General features: G+C 44.8%; 2 long non-coding RNA genes and 1 pseudogene across 3 annotated transcripts; 2 read left to right on the top strand and 1 right to left on the bottom strand.

Moving 5' to 3' along the window:
- Nucleotides 1-1,477: 1,477 nt before the first annotated feature.
- Nucleotides 1,478-3,068, top strand: LOC143122413 (uncharacterized). Of its 2 annotated transcripts, XR_012986667.1 has the most exons (3): nt 1,478-1,516; nt 1,607-1,761; nt 1,842-3,068. It is a non-coding gene; the product is annotated as an uncharacterized LOC143122413 (long non-coding RNA). The 2 variants fall into 2 exon arrangements; XR_012986666.1 differs by lacking the exon at nt 1,478-1,516 and having other exon boundaries at nt 1,531-1,761.
- A 9,710-nt stretch (nt 3,069-12,778) lies between these two features.
- On the bottom strand, nt 12,779-15,520 carry LOC143123523 (endoplasmic reticulum chaperone BiP-like; annotated as a pseudogene).
- Nucleotides 15,521-16,864: 1,344 nt separating this feature from the next.
- On the top strand, nt 16,865-18,202 carry LOC143122416 (uncharacterized). The gene is made up of 2 exons (XR_012986668.1): nt 16,865-17,078; nt 17,592-18,202. It is a non-coding gene; the product is annotated as an uncharacterized LOC143122416 (long non-coding RNA).
- The last annotated feature ends 9,085 nt before the right edge of the window (nt 18,203-27,287 follow it).

Here is a 27,287-nt window from a genome sequence, read left to right on the forward strand (position 1 = left end):
CCACTGCAGCAATACGCAGTCGGGGCTCCCATGGAGCGGGTAGCCGTCGATATCATGGGCCCACTGCCAGTCACAGAGCGGGGAAATCGATACGTGCTCGTAGCTATGGACTATTTCACTAAGTGGCCGGAGGCGTATGCAGTGCCAGATCAGAGCGCCCACACGACAGCGGACAGACTGGTCACTGAGATGTTCTGCCGGTTCGGGGCACCGGAAGAGCTCCACAGCGACCAAGGGCGGAATTTCGAGGCGGAGGTGTTTGCTGAGGTTTGCCAGCGCATGGGCATCCGGAAAACGAGAAAGACACCTCTGCATCCACAAAGCGACGGGCTGGTCGAACGGTTTAACCGGACGCTAGCAGTGCAGCTGGCCATATTGGCCGACCGCCGACAAAAGGACTGGGACTTACACTTGCCCCTGGTGCTCTGGGCATATCGCACAGCGGTGCAAGAGTCAACGAAATGCACACCGGCAGCTCTGATGTTCGGGCGAGAGCTGCGCACGCCGGTGGACTTGGTGTTCGATTCGCCTCCGGAAGCGGAGATTGGAGGTAAGCCAGGGCTGGAATACTACAAGCAGCTACGCGAGAGACTGAAGGGAGTACACGAGTTGGCCCGGCAGGCTATGAGTGAAGCTGGAATACGTCAAAAGCGAGCTTACGATACGCGCTGTCGCGACCAGGAGTTCCAGACCGGCGATAAAGTGTGGGTGTACTGCCCAGAGAGAAAGAAAGGCATTTCCCCGAAACTCACTAGCCAGTGGGTCGGGCCGTGCGATGTCTTAGAGAAGCTGTCTGATGTGGTCTATCGTGTGAGACTGATTAAGCGTCGGAGAGTTGTGGCTCTCCACCGTGATCGACTGGCCCCGTATCGACCCCTGGCCTCAGCTGAGGGTCGTGGAGACTTTGACACTGACTCTGTGGAACTTGGTGACAATGGAGCTGTGGCTAACACCGATCACCGTGCAGCCTTCACCGGAAGTCACCGCCGCGACAGCGGGGCGCCCACAACGACAGCGTCGCGTCCCAGCCAGGCTCATGGACTGACGTAGGGTAAGACTTGAGTCAAGGGGACATGGACTAAGTCTCGGGGGGCTGTGTAATGATCTGAGCCTAGCTGTTATGACTGTACTCCCATAATGCTGTTCGTGTGTTTTGGTGCGTAACCAATAAAGACAACCTAGCAGTTTGTTACAGTATGTTGGTTATTAACAGTTCCACAATATAAATGCAAATTTCATTTTTACATTATCTGTCATAATTTAATTGCCTCTCTCTCTCTCTCTGTCTTATGTATATTGATAATAATAGTAATATATATTGAAAAAAATATAGGGGAGGCCTCTGCCCCGGGCCCCAGATGACCTTAACCTGGCCCTGGGTCAAGGAAAGCATCAAGAAAAGTGTGGTGGAACGCATGGACAGAGCCAAACCATGTTTGTTGTGGAAACGCCCCGGTTCCTCATTCCTCGTCAGTTCCTCGTTACTTCCTGCTACGTCCCGTCTACCTGCTTGTCGGTATGTCTACTCTTTCTACACTATCTCCTACTCGCTTGGTTTTATTAGTAGTATTGTGATCACTTATTCTTGTTATGTATGGCTTTGTAGCACTTCTACCTGTTGCTGGCAGTAATTGGTGCCGCTCGGTGGTTTGTACCGGTGGAGTGCTTGCATTACGTTTTGTCGAGGTGATCTTCTAAACTAAAGAACTCGCTGGTGCCCAGCTGAGTGTCTGATTTGAAGGGGAAACAGCTGATTTCCTGGTAGGTAGCCACCTTGGATTCTGCCTTCTCACTTTCTGCTTCATGGCTGGCTCTAACTGTTATCTGATTATGCTTCGTAGATACCGTGAGTTTGGGGCTAGTGACCGCTGCTGTTTTGCCACGCTTTTCTCCAAGACCAGTGCTTCGCCTATTTTGGCCGTGAAGACGCCGACAACGCATTTTAATGGGCTAAGTGCCTTGTCTCTTGTTGTGTCTAGATTGATTGTTTGTGTATGTGTGTGTGAATGAGTATGACGGTGTGCATGTAGCATGCTGGTGTGATTTATTGTTTGGTGTGTGGTTTATTATTGTTTTTTTTATTGTTTGTCTGTCTATGTTTTGGGTTAGAAACAGGTATAGGCCTTGTGTAGCATAGCTGAGATCTGCTAAATGCTGGTGTTAAGACCCTCCTAGCTTTAGCTTTCATACTCGTGTTGTTTTGTTCCTGTCTGTCTTTTCTTTTGGGGTTTTCATGTCTTTGTGTTGAACGTTGGTGGGAGGGCTTTTCTATACTGCTGTGGATCACCAGTGATCCTTGTAGCTGGCCTGCAACTAGTTCTTGTTTGTATTTGTTTATTTTCATGCCTTTGTGTTGAACATTGGTGGGAGGCCTTTTCTTCTATTCTATACTGCTGTGGATCACCAGTGATCCTTGTAGCTGGCCTATAACTAGTTTGTATGTGTATTTGTTTATTATCTCCATGTCTTTGTGTTGAACATTGGTGGGAGGCCTTCTCTATACTGCTGTGGATCACCAGTGATCCTTGTAGCTGGCCTATAACTAGTTCCGGTTTCTATTTGTTTATTATTTCCTTTTTCCTGTGTTACACATTGGTGGGAGGCCTTTTAGTATACTGCTGCGGATCACCAGTGATCCTTCTAGTCGGCCTACCACACCTGCTCGCATGTGTTTTTTCTTTTCTGTTTGTGCATATGTGAGTATAATCCTCACCCATCTACTCATTCCCCCTGTTCTCCTTTTTCCAGGTGCTGAGGCCCCAAGTCAGGGAAGACAGTCCTATCCTCCAGGTGGTGGTGTCCCCCTACTGTGTGCAGTGCTCACGTGTGCTTCTTGAAGTGTGCTGTCTTAGCCTTTGTGTTGCCGTGTATGTGTAAACACGTGTGAGTGTTCTATTTGGGATTCCCCCCCCCCCTTTGACTTGTGATACCTGGTCCCCCTGCTGCTAAGCCTCAGCACTGTCTCTCTACCCTCCCTTGTCATCTATATGGTGTGAGTGAAAGTGTCTTGTCTATCTGTTGTGAGAACATACAATTTGTATTTAATAAAACATAACTTATTATTGGAACCACGTCTCTGTTGCAGTTAGTAACGAGCTTGTGAGCTTTTGGTCTAAATTTGGGTAAAATTTAGGTATACTTCTCTGGGTGCAAGTCCTAGGGTGGCGTAGTCTGGCGTTACACATTGCTACTACTACAATCGCAAAGATTAAGAAATCGTTTTTGACATAGGCAACAAGGGTGGAGGTGTTTTTACACTTTTCAGACACTCAAAGTTTGAAAACTATGGATATTGTTTTAGAACCAACAATCTTTCTACATTATCTGGGGTTTTCTGTGCAAAAAGTGGAATTAATTGTCAAAAAATTAGAAGAAAATGTGAAAATCACTTTTCAGACTAGATATAATCGCTTATTTTAAAACATACAGAAAAAAAACACTAAAGATGGATCGTGAAAATTTGAAGACAAAAAAAATCTTGTTCCTTAGCCTGTTCTGCATAGCACAGGGTCGGTATCGACCCAAATCACTCGTTCAATCACTAATCTCAATGTAAAGTATATCGTAGCCGAGTCATTGTGCTAGCTACATAGTCATGGCATACACCATTGGAAAGCCATGAGCCTCAGGATTCATTTGAGATCCGTGTCGACTGAATGAAACCCATCCCGGACGGCTAAAACCTACAATTTGTATCACTAGTCACGTTTCCAAATGCCCCCACCACCACCGTGTCTCCTCACATTACAGCCTTTGTGTACATCCCGGTGTTCCAGTTTAGATGGTGAGCAGTTTAACTGGTGATATTTGCATAAAATCAGTGAATATTCAACAAGACCCTGCCTACTTCTTAATCTGCTCTGCCTCCGATAGTGCAGGTTTATATTAGGCTACATTTTCACGAAGTGTTTGCAAGTGAGACAATGTAACGGATATCGCTGAAAACATCACCAGTGTATGTCTAATACATGTCCGTTTAAGCATTATCCACAAATATGACACATACTGAATGAATGGAAAAAAATCAAACTAGCGATCTAGCTGGGATTCGAACCATGCATGGACAAGAAAGTTGATTGGATTAGTTTCTACATCGTCTATACCACTACACTAAGAGCCACGCTGAAATTGATGCCAGATTGCTATGTATATATTGAACTGTTAGTCAAAGTTAACACAGGTTAACATAAGTGAGAAATATACGCCCATGTTAACTGGTGCCATCACAATTTAACATGGGCATATGCAAGCCTCAAAACAACAAAATAGGTTCATCTTTGCCTCACATACCAAAACCTGATGTACAACAAACTGGCATGTCCCACTAACACTTTATTCCGTTTTGGGGGTTAATAATATGAAATATGTCAGTCATGTGCAAAAATTCTCATAACTTAGTGTCATGTCTCGGTGAAGTTATGCTGTGAGTGAGCTGTCTAATGATTTGAAGTGAACACATGAAACTTATTTTCTCCGAGTTAAATATTATTTAATTTGTTGGTCCTAATTTGACGACACAAAATGGTGTTCCAGTTTAGATGGTGAGCAGGTTAACTTGTGATATTTGCATAAAATCCGTGAATATTCAACAAGACCCTGCCTACTTGTTAACAACGCTTTGCTCTGCTTCCGCCCTTCCAGTGCTGGAGATTCACAATTTCACAAGCCTGCAGTGCACGACAGAATATGAAGCAAAATCTTGCCGAGAACATGCGGGAATCGCTATGTAGCCTATAATGCATGTCTGCTTAAGCATCCACACAAAATGTTGTGCAAACAGGAAATGTGTCAAAGTAAATCAGCGAAGGTTTTGTTGGGTTTCGAACATGAGTCTCACTGAGGCAAAATGTTCTAGGCAGTAAGCACTATCACCACTACACGACAGAGAGCAACGCTTGTTATTAGTCTATTAGACTAGTCTACTAGCTTACTAGCTATCCTGATGTCCATGTTAACTGGTGATAGCCTATAACATGAGCAAACACAGCGAATGCATGCCTTGAATAATGCAGATTAATTTTGCCTCATTAATTTTGCATCACAAACAGTAACAAATGACCCCATCAGACGTTGCTCGTTTTTTGTGCAGAAAGCAAAAATTATGAAGATCACTTGGGCCTCGAACTGCTCACTAAAATAGCAAGCTAGCAGCAATAGTCCACGCTGCTAACCAATTGCACCACTGGTTACTTTGTATCTATGCAATAGCATGGTGTTCCTATTAAATCAATGTAGGTCTATGTTGTCTTGTGACAGCTTATTTGTCAATTGATCAAGATATTCATTATAGCAAACATCTAGGCTAAGTGAATGTTTTGCAACAGGCTGCTGAACGAGCAGTAAGTAGGCTAAACTATTTTCTAATTTAGGCTACATGGGAATCTGAAACAGCATCTGTCATCAAACTCTCTATAGCTCCATCAAAGTTTTGTAATATATGCTACCATGATAACCATTTTGTGTCGTCAAATTAGGACCAACAAATTAAATAATATTTAACTCGGAGAAAATAAGTTTCATGTGTTCACTTCAAATCATTAGACAGCTCACTCACAGCATAACTTCACCGAGACATGACACTAAGTTATGAGAATTTTTGCACATGACTGACATATTTCATATTATTAACCCCCAAAACGGAATAAAGTGTTAGTGGGACATGCCAGTTTGTTGTACATCAGGTTTTGGTATGTGAGGCAAAGATGAACCTATTTTGTTGTTTTGAGGCTTGCATATGCCCATGTTAAATTGTGATGGCACCAGTTAACATGGGCGTATATTTCTCACTTATGTTAACCTGTGTTAACTTTGACTAACAGTTCAATATATACATAGCAATCTGGCATCAATTTCAGCGCGGCTCTTAGTGTAGTGGTATAGACGATGTAGAAACTAATCCAATCAACTTTCTTGTCCATGCATGGTTCGAATCCCAGCTAGATCGCTAGTTTGATTTTTTTCCATTCATTCAGTATGTGTCATATTTGTGGATAATGCTTAAACGGACATGTATTAGACATACACTGGTGATGTTTTCAGCGATATCCGTTACATTGTCTCACTTGCAAACACTTCGTGAAAATGTAGCCTAATATAAACCTGCACTATCGGAGGCAGAGCAGATTAAGAAGTAGGCAGGGTCTTGTTGAATATTCACTGATTTTATGCAAATATCACCAGTTAAACTGCTCACCATCTAAACTGGAACACCGGGATTCACACCACTCAGCGTGTTCAGGAAGCTCTCCTGAGTACGTAGACACCAGTGACAACTTTGTGTGACGTACCGTTGTCGAGAAACACGTGTTAGAAGCATGATAGCCATGCGAGCTGCCTAATGGATAAGTTAGCTTTGATTGACAATAGCTCTGGCCTATGACAAGCTACGAGGATGGTTCAAAGATCGTCTTGTAGCCAACGAGTAGACCTTTCGAGTGACGTATGGTACAACCACCTCCGGTGAAACCACCTGGGAAATTGAGTCCACCTTCGTTGTGCGTAACGATAGCTTACTAGTATGACCGGCTCGTCAGAGGAATACAGTCGCAATTTTTACAGTTAGATAGATAGATAGATACTTTATTGATCCCCAAGGGTAAATTCAAGGATCATTTGGATCTTTTGAAGAAGAAGAAAGCAGAAAACATGCCGAAAAGACAGGCAAAGAAGAAGAACATGGAGGTTGAACCAGCTGAGCATTTCCACACAAAAATGGCTCTAAAGGGGTCATACTTCATTGTACAAACATTTCCTTAGATATTTATCTTCACAACACCTGGGAGTGGGCCTCTGATGTGTTTCAGTGGCCATTTTAGGGACTTTCACATCTGAAATGTGGCCATTTCCAGGGATTTACATAACCGCCTGAAAGAAAAAGCAATATTCCAGCTACTGTAGCACCTTGACAGTACATAACAGAGTCATTCTGACAGTTTCTAAAAATTCTACAAGGTCTCAGCTTTCAGGGGATACCAGGCATTTGATGATAGGTCACAGTATGAGGACACAGGAGCTATTACAATAGACGCTGTGCAATTTCGGGCATATTAGCAAAATATGCAAAAAAATCAATTTTTACATGAAAATCCAGCGGGACCCTATTTTCCAAACACAGCGTACTGTACTATCTACTACGCAGACCATGCAAAATGGTATGTTTAACATAATGAAGTGTCGTTGTAGCTTTGTGTAACCCAGACATCAGCAACGTTCATTTTATACGACCTATCACTCTCGTGGCTGCCTGCACTTTCCCTGTCGTCACGGCTGCATCTTTCGCACTCGTTTGTGCTTTTTAGCGGCGTGTTCATCAGGTCCCGGGACACCCGTCTGAGCCTCCATGGACCATGTTAACAATGAATGAAATTAGCTTATTATAAATGAGTGTTATCAATTTGAGCGAGTATAGGCTACTACACATATTTTTTTTCTAAAGATATAAGACTGCTGCAGACAATGAGCTGCCAACCACCATAATGTAATAGCAACCCAAAATAATGAACTTGCCGTCCTTATAAAAAAAAAAAAGTTGGTCTCGGCATGCCCATTCTTGATCCAATGGTTCAGTGGCAATAGGCTACTCAAGTGGAAAAAAAAAACAATTAGCCTAATAAATAAAATATTTGTCTCACTCACTACATATATCTCGTAAATTGGTGAGCCATAGAATATCCCACCGTCAAGATTATTATATTTGAAAATTCCAATCTATCCCACCTAAATATCAAAAGTTATTGATTCCTGGTGACATAAAAACACAAATGGTTTCCCCTTGATATAAAGGCTGACATAAGAGACATAAGCTATGCTAGATCAAATCCCAGACTGTCTTGGAAAATGAACAAAAACAAGATATAGGATGTATACAATGACACATTCAAGGTCTCAAAGTGTTAATGCTTCTTTCCAAAAATCTCACCAGAAGTTGTTATTTAAAGGAACCGTATGTAGGATTTTGGCCAAAACTGGTACTACAATCACTTTCAAAATACTGTAGAGCGGTGTACACCGCAGATGTGGTAACTAAAGCAGAGCTGGCAACCCAGATGCCGAAACACTACTGACTTTGTGATTACTAGATAGGTGGAAGGTGGCGGATCAGGCTAAAACACAAATATGTAAACATCAACATCAGTTGAGGGCTGCAACTTCACTTTTTTAAATGACGATATCCTGGTCGGACTACTGTTGTCAGTGATATAAGTATTTGAAATTAGCATGATTTCCTAATGTCTAGTGACAAATCAGGGCCATTTTATGATTAATTGAATTACATTTCTTACATACGGTTCCTTTAAGGGGTTATTTAAAAAAAAATCTTCTGGGGGAGCATGCCCCCAGACCCAGACCTAAAGCTGAGTTACCGACCTTTTGAAGTGGGGGGCCCATTTCACATCTGTGCAGTGTGCACATTTGTGCCTGGGGGGCCCATTTCACATCTGATAATCCGCCCTTGTGTGCACACCTTTTGCTACAAATGGTGCACTCATCTTAGTAAATAATGCACTTACTTTATTCAATTTTACACACAAGCGAAACATTAGTGATTAGTGAGTGAGTGCTTTGGGCTTGTGAACTTTGACAAAAAAAAAGAGGCTGAACAAAATCGACACCCCCCTCCCCCTGTAAAACTGTCTGTATCTTGGAAAGTATTGATCTTACATAAAATTAATTTTACAGTGTGTCTCCTGGGTAACATAGGTACACCTGGTAATTTTTCTATTATATTTTTTTTGAGACCTAAGTGCGTGGGCCCTGGTTGAATTGACGTGGAATGACCCAATGCATTAATATTTCCTAACGTGTTATGTATTTGTGTTATGTACATGTTGTGCCTACTTTTTACTTTACTTTACTGGCTAACTGCCTCCTCTTTCAGTCTGCTCTGGCTCCGTTCGTTCTTCTTTTTTCTTTTCGTTTTCTGGTAGTTTTCTGGTTCGTTTCCATCGTCTCTCGCGCTGACAAACTGCGTGCAGCCAAAGGGCGTATAAAACGTCATCAGTGGTCATGGGAAATGTAAGTACTGCCAGGGGGACATATGACCGAGAGCAGAGCCTTATGTATCATGCACGTAATACTTCATGCATCACCGGCCGAACTGGCTACTAAGTTTTTATTAACACCCGCCAAAATGAATTTTAACCCGCATTTGGCGGGTTGGCGGGTGTTAATTTAGAACCCTGTTTGGGTGGCCTGGGGAGTTTCATTGGGTGACGAGGTGATTGGGTGAGGAGGTGATTGGGTGTGGGTAGTGATGGGAAATCAAGGAAGATGGGGATGAATATTGGTCCAGAGTCTCCATCTGCCTGCTGAGGTCCTGGGGAGTTTGTTGCATACGCTTCACTTTCAGCAGGTATTCCAGTAGTGTATTCCATGTTGTTGGGACTTTGTAGTGGCAAGGAGTCAACTGAGGTGGGCAGGGGTATTGATACTGGTGTTACAACATGACCTTTCTTTAGGATTGTCAGTGGCTTAGTGGGATAATGCCTTATACGGATGTTTCTTAGGTTGAGAGTTTGAATCTCGCTATAGCTTTCTTGAATTTCCCCTTGGGGATCAATAAAGTATCTATCTATCTATCTATCTATCTATCTATCTATCTATCTATCTATCTGATAGCCTCTCAGCAGCTTTGAAAGGTGCTGTCTCCTCATGCTGAGATTCCGGGGAGTTTGACGCCAGTGATTGACTTTGAGTCATTTCAGCAGCACCCATCTTATCTTGTCCAGTGGACAGGGCTGGGCATTGTTGAGCTAGTTGTTTGTGTTTCTCCAAGGTCTGCATTTCAGTGGAGGATAGCGGGTGATTACCAGAGGTCCCCACAGCAGGGGGGGTTGGGCATATCTCTGTTTCAGCCTGAGGAGAGTGTTTTGGTTTAGCTGAGTTGTTGTATGGCTACTAAGTGCTTGTCAGAGGCTCGGCTCAAGGTTGGCAGAAAAAATGTTGGGTGCAGGAGAGAGAGGTGATAGTTTTTAAAATTGTCAATAAAATTCATCCCAACTGAAAAGCATGTTTTTGCGAGCCAGGTGTTTAGACTGAATAGTCTGGTAAATACAAAGCTTCCCTCTGCTGGGAGTGGGACACTGATGAAAATTTGTATTCCAAGCTCATAAAGCCCCTAAAAAGTACCACCTGCCACACATGGTTTGACTGTCTTTCTAAATTCTCAAATGTTCTGCAGCTGTGAGTAGCTGTTCTTTTTTCTTTGTGCATTGCATTTTGGGTATAATTTTTTGGTCTATAGCATCTCAGTTTAAACTGAAAAACAGCCCAATGTGACAATGGGCCCTATTTTCCAACCTGGCACATGGCGACATTTGGACAGGACAGTGGAACGTGACAGGAAGCAAGCGGGAGAGAGAGATGGGGTGGGATCGGGAAATGACCGCAGATCGGATTCGAACCTGGGTCCACGTGGGCACATATATGGTACGGGCGCTGTAGCCTGCTGCGCCACAGCGCCCCCCCCATGTTTTTGATGGTAACCTATTTTCAATCAATAGTGAAAGTAACTGTGTTTTGTCGTTGACTATGAGACCACGGTGAATACGGCTGTATTTTCCCCCCTTTTTGATGGCGGCGCTTGTGTGGCGGCCGTGGAGATCTTGTGCAGGAGTTGCCTGCATGGAGAAGACCAAATCAAATTCCTAGTATCTCTGTATACATGGCGAAATAAAGTTGAATTGAATTGAATTGAATTGAATTGAAGTTAGTTTCACTTTGCCAATAAGTTCAATTAATAGACAAGTGCAAATGTGTGTAGGCTATACTCTGCTAGGTTTTAGTAAAGCATGGTTTAGTGGAATAACTGTTCCATACGGTCTCGCGCTACTGACTATCAAAATACCAATGCACTGTTTGAAGTTGTGCTGCACGCTTTTAAAGGGAATGACAGATGTCATTCTCATTGGTTTAAATGGTGTTACACCCAAAACACACCCATGTCTTATTAAGAAACCTAGGAACACCTTGTTGCGCCGTCCGCCCAACGTTTGATAAGGAAACCACTATGCGTTTTAAACTGTCATGATAGGGCCCATGTGTCTTACGTTAGGACAGACAAACACTATGTTTAATACATTCCTTCACACACTTTTGCTCCTGTGTTTTTGGTTTTAAAAAGACTGAAAAAAAAGCTGTATTTATCTGACTACAGCTCCATGTACACTACTTCAACATGTCCAGACACAAAGCTTCAATGAATGCAGCCAAGATAATTTGGATGAAAATGTTTAACGTGTGTTGTTTTTGTGTGTTGCAGTGTTACACAGAAAACTACAACCTCCATCTTTGAACTGATCCTGAAAACAAGAAGATGAGTAATGGGATGAGCGAGGAGGAACGGAGGGAGAGAAAGAGAAGAGCACTAGACGATTTTGTGAAGGACCTTAATGAGGGTCCAGATCTGAGAATCAACAACAGTATTGTAACGTTCACCAGTCTGGCTTCTTCAGACAACCTGAGACAACACTACGAGAATAGAAAGATGAAGACTTGGGGCGATGCTGCAGGCTGGATCAAGGACCTGGTGGGGAAGCTAAGTGACATGACACCAGATCCTGCACTGGCAGGCCTCGGAGCGCTGGCAATCGCTGTCCTCATCGACATGCTTTGTCCACCTGAGGAGAGCATAAAGGACACTCTGCAATGTGTGTTTGCTGAGGAGAAGGCCTCTGAGGTCTGGGATCAGATTGACGAGTGTCTGAAGAGATGTAGAATGCACATCAACAACAACTCTGAGCTGAAGAACGACATCAAGAGGATTGAGTGCCAGCTGAGCGCTGCACTCACCAAGTTGAAGAACTCCATGGTGAGGGATGGACACATGTCGTCACAGGCTCTGAAGGTCTGGGTAAATGGAGCAGCCTTCCACATCCAGATGCTGATTCACCTGGTGAGACTCAGAGGGATTCAGACCTGTGACCCTGTGGAGAGACTCCTCTCTGATTACCTGGCCAACCTGGACCTGCTGTTCAAAAAGCACAAGGAAATGATCAAAGAAAAGTGCAGTAAAAAAGTTTACTGGGAAATTGAAACTGAAAATTTGGTGGTACTAGTTATTACACACAATATCATTATTGGGTAGATGAAGATTCTAAATGGAGTTTGATAAAATGTGGTTTTGAGGGGGAATATGACGAATATTTTGAGGTTTATTATGATCACAGGTACGAAAGGCAGAAATGTGAGATTCAGCAGTACTTCAGACATAAAACAGAACCTGCAGATGCTGGTTCATCAAAGAGGCTCCTTTAATGTGAACCGCTATCACTAAGTATACCTCTTAGTATGAATCAAAACACCAATGAGATGTGTCAAGTCCGAGTCTAAACACCTGCATGACTGAGTATGTACAGTATGAGCACCAATCACCTAAAAATAATGAGTAAAATCAGATGATTTTTTTGTGTGTGACTGAAGGATTTATTGTTTGAATGAAGTTTTGGCTTCATTATTGATATTTACAGAAAATGCTGTACATTTACTAAATAATCAATAAAGAATCATTTCAAATACTTATGTGTAAACTGCACATTGTTTCTTGTTGGTGGTGATTTTTTACATTTATTTTTTTTTAAGTCCAACAGAGAGACATTAGGTTGTTTCATAGCAGCCACACCTACATACAGTCCACAGATTCTTCCCTCTTCTTTTCTTCCCTCTCATCCTGCTCATTATTCTCCTTCTGTTCTTCCCTCTGTTTCTGTTCATCCTGTTCTTCCCTCTCTTCCTTCTCGTGCCCCTGGTCCTTCTTTCGCTTCTTGTCCTGGAACCACGACTACAATTCGTCCTTCTCGTCCTGCTCGCCCTCACCCTCCTCTGGAGGTGGTCCATCTGCGTTGCCATAGAGCTTGCCAACGATGGGCTGAACAACCTCCTCCAGCTCCTTCTTCTTGGCCTTGAATACTTCTGTGTTGGCTTCCGGGAATGAACTCCATCCATTCAATCTTCTCCTCCACGGCCCTCTTGATGGCTTCTTTGTCAATGGCAGACAGCTTGCCCCCCAGCTTCTCTTTGTCTCCCACCTGGTTCTTCAGGGAGTAGGCGTAGCTCTCCAGCTCGTTGTAGGCATCGATGCGCTGCTTCAACTTCATGTCTTCTTCAATGAAATGCCTGCCATCATTCACCATCCTCTCAATGTCCTCTGGGGTCAGACGGTTCTGATCGTTGGTGATGGTGATCTTTTTCTTGTTGCCGGTTCCCCTGTCTTCAGCAGTTACACGGAGGATACCATTGACATCAATCTCAAAGGTCACCTCAATCTGGGGGACACCACGGGGTGCTGGAGGAATGCCAGTCAGGTCAAAGTTACACAGTCAGAGGAAATCGGAGCATACCTTCATAGACCTTGATGGTGACAGTTGGCTGGTAGTCAGAGGCCGTGGAGAAGATCTGAGACTTCTTGAATGGCACCACGGTGTTCCTGGGGATCAGATTGGTCATCACTTCTCCAACAGTCTCAACTCCCAGAGACAGGGGGCACACATCCAGAAGAACAAGGTCGCCTGTTCACGAGACACAACAGGTTCGAGTTTATGGATCAGTGTCGTCCATATGTTCCAGACAAGTGGGTACATTTATTATACTGCCAATTTGTTCGTTATTTAAAGCAATCAAGAGTTACTTTTCTTTATATGACAGGTTGGTGCATGAATGCATAAATTCTTCTTCTTATATATATAAGGTATTCCCATACCTATATCAACCTGTCTGGAAAGCAGGCCAGCCTGCACAGCAGCTCCGTAAGACACAGTCTCCTCAGGGTTGATGCCTGTGAAGGGCTCCTTTCCATCGAAAAACTCCTTCACCAGCTGCTGGATCTTGGGAATATGAGTGGAGCCACCGACCAGCACGATCTCATCAATGTCAGATTTCTCCAGTGCAGCATCTTCCAGAGCTTTCTGCACAGGCATCAGGATGGACCTGAAAAGATCCTGCAGAAAGGGGGGAAGGGGGGAATTTGTGTACAATGCAGGTAACATTTGCACAATGTAGCACAGCGGAATAACAAGAAAAATGCACAATACAGTATGTTTGCATAATGTAGAATAATATTTTTTCTCACCATGTTTAGCTCCTTAAACTTGGCACGGGTCAGGGTCTCGGAGAAATCTTCACCTTCAAAGAAAGACTCAATCTCAATATGTGCTTCATGTTGTGAAGACAGAACTCTCTTGGCCCTCTCAACTTCCCGACGCAGCTTCTGAACGGCATGGTTGTTTTGGCGCACATCCTTGCCGGTCTTCTTCATGTACAGCTCGATGAAGTGCTCCATGACACGCTGGTCAAAGTCTTCACCTCCCAAGTGGGTGTCTCCATTTGTGGCCATAACCTTGACAAGACCACAGTAAATCGTGAGGAGGGACACATCAAAGGAACCACCACCAAGGTCCATCACCAGGATGTATTTCTCACCATCCATCTTGTCCAAACCGTAAGCAATAGCAGCAGCCGTTCTGAGGGTTAAAATTAAAACATACATTTTTACCTCTTAAAACATTTGTATTTATCCAGCTGCTCTCGGCTGGTATACTTACGGCTCATTAATGATCCTCATCACATTCAGGCCTGCGATGGTTCCAGCATCCTTGGTAGCCTGACGCTGGGCATCATTAAAGTAAGCAGGAACAGTGACCACAGCATGGGTGACCTACAGAGACTAGGTTACTTAAGGAGACTTAAGTACTTAACATGTATTTTACTGTATTTTTAAAAAGTATTTCATTGCCAGTGAGTAGTAGTAGTTCACAACTTTGTTTTCCAAGTATGCCTCAGCGGTTTCCTTCATCTTATAGAGAACCATGGCAGAGATCTCTTCTGGTGTAAAAACCCTTGTCTGGCTATGAACAGTAAGAGCAATGTGGGGTTTGCTCTTCTTCTCAAGCACCTGTAAGAATGATTATATGTGGTGAGATTCACAATATTGTCATAACATAAATGAGGTTTTAAACATGCCATAAGGTTATGCCATAATAAGATGATTAGACATGCTATTATACAGAATTCTCACCTTAAAGGGCAGGTATTTGATGTCCTGCTGTACAGAGAAGTCATACCAACGGCGACCGATGAATCTTTTAGTGTTGAAAACCGTGTTCTTGGGGTTGGAGGTCAGCTGGTTCTTAGCAGCATCAACAATGAGACGCTCTCCCTCAGCGGTGAATGCCACATAGGAAGGGGTGATCCTGTTTGCTTGGTCATTGGCGATAATTTCCACATGGCCATCTTTAAAGACTCCAACACTAAAACAAAGTGAAACAAAGGTTAGCCAGAATGTGTCTTGTGTCTTTACCGAATGTAAGTCTTGAATCTCCAAGTCAAACAGTGTTTACCAGGAGTAGGTCGTCCCCAGATCAATTCCTACCACTGTTATTTTTCTCAACAGTGGCTGATTTTTGACTCTCACCACTCTCTTTTCACACTTGTCTACATCTTTAACACTGTTATGTGTTTTTAGTAGGTGTGCTACTAATATTGTGCCAATGACCATAACCAGGAGGCAAATCTTCATTAGCCCCATGGTTCAGTTTCTGCATTTGCTTGAAAACTCTGTGTGCAAAAATAATTGGTTTTAGGTTATGCAATGAAACCTGCAATCAGTTCAGTTATTGTCCCAAAGGGAAACTTGTCTCACAGTCAGGTACACATACATAGCACAAGATACACAAAGGCACAAGATGGGGTAAAAGACACAGGTTAATTAAGAAGGTTAAGAAAGAAAATAAGAAAGAAAGAAGCTGTCTTATCAATCTACGTTTCTGATAGATGCTCATCAGAATCGTTTCTGTGCAATAAAACTTGCTGAAAACATTATGTCTTACAGAGTTTCCGCTAGAAAAAAATGGTGCCGGTCAAAGTGACCGGCAGAGGTTTCGTTTTCCGGACATTTTGATGATATGCCGGTCAAATATCCTATTATCCCTTCTTAATTAGTCAAACTGAGGAAAACTGGAGACAGGCTATTAAAGAATTACATAATCTGTATAGAATGCAACATGTTCATTAGCATAACTTAAACATGCCTAACAAGATCTAGCCAGTATCTTTTCATGGACAGCAAGAGTCCGCTTCGTTCGTTGTTTTAAAAAGGCTACGTTGTTTGTTGCTGCTACCCACGTTATCTCAGTGGTGACTGTTTAACTTCCACAGATGTGCACAAGAATGGGCGCTCACACCACTACCCCCTAATGCTATGCCTCTTCATTTGATAACAATAAATTAAGAAATGTTTCCTATTCTGGGAAATGTTTAGTTTCTTTTTCTTTCGGCCGCGGTTCAATGATACCGTTTAATTGTGCCAGAAATTATCCGCGGACCAGTAATCGCCTCGTCGAGGAGGCCCTAACCCTGCAGATAATAGACAGAGAACGCATAAACCTACTGTATGCTTTGGGTAAAGAACACTTTGCATTTCCAATGTAGGCTACACGGCGAATGACAGTGTCTTGGAGCGGCCGCACTAGCCTGACGTAGTCATACTCAATTCTAGTCAGAATTTGAGTCTGATACTGCTCCATAGAGCTGTGATTATGGGGCGTGTTTCAAACGAACCAGGAAAAAAAATGCCTCTGCACTCAATTGGATAGACCTACAACCAATCAGAGCAACGGAGTGTGTGACGTATGTTAAGCGACGCATAGCTGATGTCAACAGAACTTAACTGCACGCTGGAAGAAGTAGAAGAAGATGTTAGCGATTTTCGCAGGTGTTGTAAAAATAATGTAAGGATACACGGAGTTCTTCAACACACGAACCTCATTTTTGAGAGAAACAGTAAAGGTGAATGCATATACGATCAAGTTATCCGTTTAGGATTACAACTCCACAACACTGCAAACAAATCGCATCGCATTTGTCGGTCCTGTCAGAACTTTATAACACGGTTGGAACGCGACATGCCCGTGTTTAAAAAATGGACAGAAGACGAAGGAGACCAGCCTGAAGAACCGTGTTCATCTGAGGCATCAGAGAAAAGAGACCGGTAGCCTACTCCTTCCAAGACGCCCCGGACTCTGAAGAAGTTCTGCCCCAATCCGTCAACTCCAACCGGTACAAAAACGCGAAGAAGCATTACTGAGGTAAGCTTGTTAATACATTTCTACTTCTTATGATATGACTATGAGAATAACCTCGATTGCCACGTTTCACATGAGTTAATAGTGAGTTGTGATTATTGTCCAATGTGATGAACACTGTGCATTCCCACACTCCTCATTTCCGTGAAATCTATCTATGATTAAATCATCTAGTCATATTTTGACATGCCTAGTATTCTGGAAGCCAGCCCGAATTTCAGTGTAGTGTGAGCAAATGTTACCAAGATAAACTTGTACCTGATGTGTAAGTTGGCCTCTGTCGCTTTGTCAATTTGTAGAAACTTCATTTTGTAATGGACTAACATGTTATCCAACCCCCACTTCTGTGCTCTGCACCTCTGTGGGGGGTGGGCAGTGTTTCTCTGACCTGCTCAGCAATTGCATCTGGTGTCACCATATTTAACAGTCTGTATTTTCCAATGTATTGTCAATGCACGTTATACTTATTAGGCTATACTGTAATTCTTCACACTGATGTGTTCACTTATATTTCAGGTTGTCACACATTTTCCATCCACTTGACCTCCACCTGGAACACCTAAACAATTTTCTCAAATCATTTATGAGAGGATTGGGACCAAACATGTCAGAAATGTCAGCAGCCAGAATCAGTAGGTCCATTGGCATCGTCAAAGAGCTAATGGACAAAACGGACACAGAGCTGGAGCTGCAAGGCCAGCTGGCATTCATCATGTGGCCCGAGAACAGGAGGACGTTTTAACACTGGTAAACGTTTTCAGGGAGACACAACTTTCCCAACAAAAATCACCCAGGCAGGCAGTATCATGCATTCCCGAATTTCAAGAGAAACTTATTGGCAAAGCTGAATTACCAGGAGATGTGGATGAAGTCCAAAATAATGGACTGGCAAAATGTGCCTATTTAAATAATTAAGTAAATGTGAAATGTAAATGGTGATGGTAATTTGTAAATATTGTTTTCATAAATGACAATGTAAATAATTGTGTTTTCATATAATAGTTTAGTAGTATCCACATTCTTGAAACCATTTTTGTGTTTTCTTATTGGTTGTATGTTCAAAGTTCAGCGTATATCTTCAAACATTACCTATTATGTGTAGATATTAAAAATCTTTATTGACATGTCTTATTGTTTGTCTTTTAAATGCAGAAACATCACCAACCAGTAGAGAAGTATAAACCATTTTAATTTTATTCAAAAATATTAATGTAACAGAGGTAAAAAAAAGGCATTTTCACAACAACAGGACCCTGAAGCTACAAATTTGAGCCTGAATTTGAAGCTAGTCTGAGATCTTCAACATTGACAAGCCTGATTCCAAGTTACTTGGTGATGATTGATTGTATCTTATCATCCTCGTCATCAAAGTAACCAGTGTAATCCATCTCAACCTGAACACGGTCATCCTGAACAACACAGTCATCAAACAAATTAGTTTGACTCTGTTTGATGTCATCAAAAACCTCATGCATAATTCATAGTATCTCTTTTGCATGTTCCAGCTTGTATGTAGGGAGATTATGGATAATGAAGTCCAGGTCAAATATCTGTGTGCACTGTTCTAAAACCGATCAATGAGTTCATCTCCAAAACCAGTGCAGGCTGTGTCGACTGTGTAAAGTGGTATGTTTGTATGGTCCTGAAGTAAATACTCCTGTAAGTTTGTAATAGTTCCCTGATCAAAAGTGTGCCCTCAGGTGTGACGATTCTGTGTTTGTGGTGTGATGAAACCTCCCCTTGAAAGTGTTCATATTTGGGGATTAGCTCCCCACAACCTTCAGGTTCACAAGAACAAACAGAATGGCAGTGAGTGCAGCCCAGATGTCCTAGATCAACAGATGTGGTGTGTTCCTCAAAATGGCAGTACAAAGCTTTCCGCAGACAACTAGTGACTCCATTATAAAGTACCATCTTAACTGCTGGGTCAAGCTTTGTACTAACATCCCTCACAATCCAGTGTAGGCACTCCAGTGTATGGCCAGGTACTTTAATCAGACCCAGTCTGATGTTTGGGCTCAGGGCCAAAATGATTGGATTGTCCATCTGAAGCTGTTTCATAACCCTGGCTCTGGATTCCCGATCAGCAGAAGCGGTCAATGTCAGTACAGGTGTACCTGGAATATATAGCAGTGCAAAAAGCAACCAATAAGTAACAGTAAAAATAAGAAATTATGAGTAGTATCATTTAGTACTTTTTAATGACTGTACTGCCATCTAAAAAGAATACATCACTTATAAGGGGTACAGTGACTACCAATATGGGTATGGTGCTTGAGTACATAGAGGAACACCCAAATGCCCTTCTGCCCTTTTGCAGCCTGACCACTGATAGAAATAAAACAGTAGGCTAACCTACATTAGAATGTTTTAACAGCTAGTTCGCTACAATCACACTAACGTTATGATTGTCTGAGTTAGCGAACGTACAACGATATCTACTATGTTTACAACATGGGATTCATATCACGACATTGGGAGTTATTTACTAAGTCAGACAGTTAGATTCTCTTACCATTTGTAAGTTAGATGAACTTCGTCCACGACGATACCCATTACGTTGGCTTGAAAAACATCGGAGCCTAGCATGTCCCTCCACTTGTTGTTCAGCAGCCAGGATTCCGGGCTTCAAAAAAGGATCTGGCAACGACCGCTGGCTATATCCACCTCGTCGTGCACGCCGAGTTGCATCGCCGTGGTGCCCATTTCAGTTGCTTCGGCAAAAACATCTTTCTTATCAACAAATGCCTTGATCCCGTTACTCTGTTTCTCTTTTAAAATTAATTCGCTGTCGATATCTTCTAGAACAGACCTGATAGCAGAATCTACACATCTCAATTCTCCCGCGGCAGCCATCGTTGTTGTAAACGAATTCAACCCAAGCGCTCTTTGGTGACGTGGTTGATTACGTTACTGTTGAGTATCTGTCCATCAGCGTATAAAGCCCGCCCTGACAATTTGATTGGCCCGCCAGATATTGGGCGAGCATACTCGCGCTACTATTGAGCAATGCCAGACCGAACTTCCCGACCTCAAACGTTGTGGGCGGGACTAAGTTCGGAATGGCACCCAGGCTACGGCCGCACCCCCCGCAACTCCACTTCCAATGTCACTGATTCCGACAGATATACGCCCGACACTTTTTATCCGATGGTGGTGGAGTTGACCGGACATCTGAGGCTTCAGACGTAAACCAATTTATCATCATCCATCGCGTCTGGCCTCTGAAAAAACGTTTAAGGCTAGTGCCTGGGCCTGGCCATGTTTGAACCGCCTCTCATTTGTTCGTTGTTTAACACGGACGTTTTAGCGTGCGCTATTTGAAATGCAGCATAGGTTAGGCTATGCGTGTTGTTTAATAACTTTCAAACGGTAGAGCCTGTTCATTTAAAAACATAGCCAGAGGACGTATAATATAGGGCTACATATTAAGTCTTATTCTCAAATTCAGATTGCGTTAGGGGACGGGATTATTAGCCAATTTCAATCGGACAATTTGACCGGAGAGATTTAATTTTGTCGGACATTTCATTTTTTTCCGGCCAATGTCCGGTAATTACCGGAAACCCTGATGTCTTCCCTATTTGGACATTTAAACTAAATTAGATAATTGTCCATAAATCTACCCTAAATATCAATAATGCAGGAAGGCATTGCAGTGACACCATAGTGTGCTAGGTATAATATTATGGACTAGCTGATTGAGCTATTAGCTATTGAAATGGTGCCTCATATCCCCCCAGTTCTGTTAGATGGGAAATAATAACGTCAGAGGGTTCAAATGATTGTATTTTGTATTATTGCATAACGAAGAGCAGGTGTAATTTTACCAAACCAAAATATTTATTGATGCAGTTTTTCTCCACTGGTTTGGCTCATTATGACCGCCGCGCAGCGAAGCGGGTTTAGTCAGATTATTATTTTTTTCTTTTTTTTTTTCTTTTTCCATTGGCCAATTTTCCGTCAAGGATTCCCGTGACACTGACAGACCGGGGTACACGAAACTTGGTGGGCATGTAGCCCCACATGGATAGCATGGAACCATTGTTTTTCGTTTTGATCTGTAGCCCCCCCGCTGGACTGGACCGGTAGGGCAGACACAGTTTTCTGTGAATATCTCGAGATCCGTAGGGTTTAGGAGGACCACCTTTTTTTGTATGTTGATCTTAAGGGGCCATGTCAACCCATTCCATAACCACTTATTTCATGTATAGCGCCACCTAGTTAAAAACAAAAAAGTTAAAAATCAGGTGTTGTAATCCAGGTATCTGTGACCTAACATGATCAAAACTGCACAAAATTGGAAGTGTAGAATCATTATGACACCCTCTGAATACACGCCAAGTTTCGTGGAATTCCGTTCATGGGGAGCCATACAATAAATTAATTTATGTTACTGTACACCAACTGGCCTGTAGGTGGCCGGACACAGTTTTCTGTGAATATCTCGAGAACCGTAGGGCCTAGGAGGACCACCTTTTTTTGTATGTTGGTCTTAAGGGGCCATGTCAACCAATCCCATTACCACTTATTTCATGTATAGCGCCACCTAGTTAAAAATTAAAAATTAAAAAATTAGGTGTTGTAATCACAATATCTCTGGCTGACATGGTCAAAACTGCACGAAATTGAAAGTGTAGGATCATTATGACACCCTCCGAATGTATGACATGTTTCTGTCAGGATCTGGCCCGGACTTCTGAGTTTGTGCCACCCTGGTGGCCATTTTGTGTCCTGTGTTTGTCTTGCCTGTTTCCCATGTGCTTTGTGTTTACCTGCCTGTCACCTGTCTTGTCTCCGCCCCATCTCCTTATTTGGTCATGCTTCCTGTCTCGTTAGTTTTCCCTCCTTTTCTGCCTCTTCACCTGTTCCCTGTTATTGTCTCGTTGGTTTCGTCCAGTCCTCTGTCTCTCTTGTTAATTGCTCTGTGTATTTCTACCCTCCTGTTTCTTTGTTCCCTGTCGGATCGTCTCTCTGTTTCGTCAAGTCCAAGTCCTGTATTTATGTATGCATGTAAGTAAGTCAGTCTGTAATAAAGTGTGTTTTCCGTCAGAAAAGAGTCTTGCGCTTGGGTCCTCCTTCACAACCCTGACAGTACGAACCGACCAAGAATGGACCCAGCAGACTCTGATTTCCCGATGGACGAGCTGAGTGAAGTGGATTACGCTCTCGGCAGGCTCAATTCTGAGCTTGTCAAGTCCACTGACTTGGAGCGCCGAAAAGCTATCGTTACCTTGATGCAGAGGACTATTTCCTCAAGGCCCGGGCTACTGAAGGTTCCAGGAATGGCTACCCTGGCCAACCAGCTCTCAGGTCTGGGTAAGAGCCTTCAGTCCCTCCTTGTTCCCTCCGGCAATCCAGTTTTTGAGGCTGCTAGTCTCGCGCCTGACCCTGCCCCTGCCCCTCCAGCTCATTGCCAGGGGCTTAGGGTGGGTGTGCTGCGCCTGCAGCCGGTCACCTCAGGTCCAGAGCCTCAGCCTGACGAGTTCCAGTTCCCCCCTGAACTCATTCAGGTCCCTCAGGCTAACTCCAGGAGGAGACGTGCCAAGCGTCGTCCAACCCGGTCCTCTGACACCATGCCTCCTGCGCCCAGCCCAGAGGCGCCCGCTCCTGCGCCCAGCCCAGAGGCGCCCGCTCCTGCGCCCAGCCCAGAGGCGCCCGCAGCCGAGTCAGCTGAGTCGCCCGACGCCACGCCTGCAGCCCAGAGGCGCCCGCTCCTGCGCCCAGCCCAGAGGCGCCCGCTCCTGCGCCCAGCCCAGAGGCGTCAGCTCCTGTGCCCGCAGCCGAGTCAGCTCCTGTGCCCGCAGCCGAGTCAGCTCCTGTGCCCGCAGCCGAGTCAGCTCCTGTGCCCGCAGCCGAGTCAGCTCCTGTGCCCGCAGCCGAGTCAGCTCCTGTGCCCGCAGCCGAGTCAGCTCCTGTGCCCGCAGCCGAGTCAGCTCCTGTGCCCGCAGCCGAGTCAGCTCCTGTGCCCGCAGCCGAGTCAGCTCCTGTGCCCGCAGCCGAGTCAGCTCCTGTGCCCGCAGCCGAGTCAGCTCCTGTGCCCGCAGCCGAGTCAGCTCCTGTGCCCGCAGCCGAGTCAGCTCCTGTGCCCGCAGCCGAGTCAGCTCCTGTGCCCGCAGCCGAGTCAGCTCCTGTGCCCGCAGCCGAGTCAGCTCCTGTGCCCGCAGCCGAGTCACCTGCAGCCGCGTCTCCCGACGCCACGCCTGCAGCCCAGTCTCCCGACGCCACGCCTGCAGCCCAGTCTCCCGACGCCACGCCTGCAGCCCAGTCGCCCGACGCCACGCCTGCAGCCCAGTCGCCCGACGCCACGCCTGCAGCCCAGTCGCCCGACGCCACGCCTGCAGCCCAGTCGCCCGACGCCACGCCTGCAGCCACGCCTGCAGCCCCGTCGCCCGACGCCACGCCTGCAGCCACGCCTGCAGCCCAGTCGCCCGACGCCACGCCTGCAGCCACGCCTGCAGCCCAGTCGCCCGACGCCACGCCTGCAGCCCAGTCGCCCGACGCCACGCCTGCAGCCGCGTCTCCCGACGCCACGCCTGCAGCCGCGTCTCCCGACGCCATGCCGGCAACCCAGCCTCTGCCTGTCTGTCTAGCCCCGCTTCTGCCCGAGCCGGATCCGCCTCCCTCTGACTTTCCGGCCCCGCCTCTGCCCGAGTCGGTTCCGCCCACCTCTGACTTTCCGGCCCCGCCTCTGCCCGAGCCGGTCCCGCCTCTGCCCGAGCCCTTCGTTCCTGTCTATCCTGAGTGGTCTGTCCCTGTCCCAGTCACTGTGCCTGTCTTTGTGCCAGTCACCATCCCCGTCACCGTGCCAGTTACCGTTCCCGTCACCGTTCCCATCTCTGTTCCCGTCTCTGTTCCCGTCACCATCCCCGTCTCTGTCTCTGTCTGTGTCTCTGTCCCAGTCACCATCCTAGTCACCATTCCAGTTACCGTCCCAGTCACCATTCCAGTTACCGTCCCAGTCACGGTCCCTGTCACTGTCTTTGTTCCTGTCCCTTCCCCTGCCCCTGTGTCTGTTGTGTCTGAGTCTGTCGTCCCGTCTGAGTCTGTCGTCCCGTCTGAGTCTGTCGTCCCGTCTGAGTCTGTCGTCCCGTCTGAGTCTGTCGTCCCGTCTGAGTCTGTCGTCCCGTCTGAGTCTGTCCTGTCTTTGTCTGCTTGTTCCCTGCCCAAGCCCTCCGAGTCTGCCCTGTCCGAGTCTGCCCTGTCCGAGTCTGCCCTGTCCGAGTCTGCCCCTGTCCCTGCCTGAGTCTGTCCCTGCCTGAGTCTGTCCCTGCCTTGCCTGAGTCGGTCCCGTCTGCTTGTTCCCTGCCCAAGCCCTCTGAGTCTGCCCCGTCTGAGTCTGCCCCGTCTGAGTCTGCCCCGTCTGGGTCTGCCCCGTCTGGGTCTGCCCCGTGTTTACGGTCTATCGGACCGGTCCCTCCGTCCAGGCCCCCTCCGCCCACCCTGGTTCGACTTTTCTGGGGACGCCGGGAGGCGTCCGTTGAGGGGGGGGTACTGTCAGGATCTGGCCCGGACTTCTGAGTTTGTGCCACCCTGGTGGCCATTTTGTGTCCTGTGTTTGTCTTGCCTGTTTCCCATGTGCTTTGTGTTTACCTGCCTGTCACCTGTCTTGTCTCCGCCCCATCTCCTTATTTGGTCATGCTTCCTGTCTCGTTAGTTTTCCCTCCTTTTCTGCCTCTTCACCTGTTCCCTGTTATTGTCTCGTTGGTTTCGTCCAGTCCTCTGTCTCTCTTGTTAATTGCTCTGTGTATTTCTACCCTCCTGTTTCTTTGTTCCCTGTCGGATCGTCTCTCTGTTTCGTCAAGTCCAAGTCCTGTATTTATGTATGCATGTAAGTAAGTCAGTCTGTAATAAAGTGTGTTTTCCGTCAGAAAAGAGTCTTGCGCTTGGGTCCTCCTTCACAACCCTGACAGTTTCGTGGACTTTCGTTCATGGGGGGCCATACAAAAAATTAATTTATGTGTACATTTAGTGACCGTACACCAACAGAGTTTTCTGTGAATGTCTTGAGAACCGTAGGGCCTAGGATGACCAATTTGTTGCATCAGTTTGCCTCCAGGGGTCATATTAACCCATTCCATATGCACACATGTGCATAAACAGATATTCACACACATACATTCACAGTAATCATACGTATGACACATACACACACAGTAGACATACTGTAATGTACGCATGCATGCACATGCACACACACAGGCACACCCACAAGCACATGCACGCAAACACACACACACACACACAAACATAAACACGCACACGCACACATGCACACAATTCAAGAATTTCTCAGAATTATGAACAGGCAAGATGGGGGTGGAGTTGTATAAAATATATTTTTGGTGACAGGGACACTGTACTGCAGGAGATGTTTTCCTTTGCATGAATGTTAAATTGAGGTCCTGACTCACCATGGTTGTTAAAGATCCCATGGCACTTATCGCAAAGAGTAGGTGGTTACCTGATTTGCTTTATTTATGTACACACATGCGCACACACACACACACATACACGCACAAAAAAAACACACACACACTACACATGCACACACACATACATGCACACACACGACACGCACAAACACGCACACAAACACATAAACACATACATGCACCCACACATACAAACACACCTACATACACAAACACACGAACACACACACACACAAACACACACAAAACACATATACACAAAAACAACCACACACTCTGCAGACACTCAATTACAAACACACAAAAAAGGAACAAAGAAGGAAATGAACACAATTTGACAAGCGTGACTTATTTTTCTGGAATAAATGTGCTGGACTGGGCGCCGGTCATATTTTGTACCACTCTGCGGTACATCTAGTTTCTTGAAATAGAAATTACATTTTCAAAATAACATGGGCAAACCTCCAGAATTGAATTTCTCATTCATTTCATCAAACTGCAAATGTCTTAGCACATGTCTCTGTCTCAGTACATATTTGCAAATGATTGTACATAAATGAAGTACAGGTTGTCGTATTCTCACCTTGAGAAATAGCAATAAAGTCGCTATACAGTTAAAAGAAATAAACTTTATTGAGAATAAAATGACCGTGGTAGGTCCGACCGTTACACTGTGGGAACTAAGGTAAGTCTGAAATGCCCCAAGGACCCAGGTGGCGTTCCATACAAATATGGGTGTCTATTCAGATGCCTGAACTACAAATATTTCATCCCCCTCTTTTTGAAAGAAGAAAAACAACAGCTCAGATTCAGCATTCTTTTAGGGGTATTGGTAATAAACATTTCAACAACACAATATGATTAGAAAATCATTAGACCTACATTGTTAAGGCAACACTTATGTGAACATTGTTTGAGTATGCATCAGTTCACCATGAACATTTTCAAAATAATTATGCCAACTGACATTAGAATACCTGCCGTATCTCTGCAATTCACTTGTACTGTAATTTATTGAAACATACTTCTCATTTTAAAACATGACATTAAACCAACCTTACATTACAGTTTTTCTCCATTGGTTTGGCTCATTTCTTGAAACAGAAATTACATTCTTAAAACTTTAAGATCATTTGGCAAAACGGTCTTACAGTTCAGCACAACACTATAGCTCACTTGCAAAAGCTTATGGGCCGGTTCCCCGATAACAAAAACAAGACCATGTTTACTCTGAATGATCTCAGACTTTGACGCAATCGGATAACACTACGACCAATGTGTACTGTCCTCCAACGTTGCAGCGCTGTCTTCATCAGTTTAGCTGGTTCCCCGGAATGTTGGGGTAAAAGCAACGTGCATCATTGCTCTTTGCCAGAGTGTCTCGCAGAGACAATTCCATTGTGCTCTCGCGAGAACTCTGGATTTCCAGGGTATTATTTTTGAGGAAAAAATGGGACTTGCATTTTGAGGGTCTGCTTACACAAGAAATCCTAGCATCTTTACAGTTATCAAGCATCCTTGTGGTTCTATAACCACAGCGGGCACTAGTTGAGACTGAAATTATTATGATGATACTTCCATGAATGTGAGCGACCAGGCACTTGTCTTTTTCAAAACTTCCTGTGTCCCTCTGTCAGGACTGACAGGATTTGTGGTCTGACTAGCTTGGTTGCTTTTCTTAGTGAGATCAGTTTCAGCTTCCTTTCCGTATCTCCAGGCCCCTGGACAAAATGTTTTTTTTTATCATGATTCCCTTCCAGCAGAAATGTTTCTGAAG

This window comes from Alosa pseudoharengus, unplaced genomic scaffold (assembly GCF_046254945.1).
Source record: "Alosa pseudoharengus isolate Yale_2024_CS ecotype anadromous, Long Island Sound unplaced genomic scaffold, YU_APseudo_1.1 YU_APseudo_1.1_scf_14, whole genome shotgun sequence".
NCBI lineage: Eukaryota > Metazoa > Chordata > Actinopteri > Clupeiformes > Clupeidae > Alosa > Alosa pseudoharengus.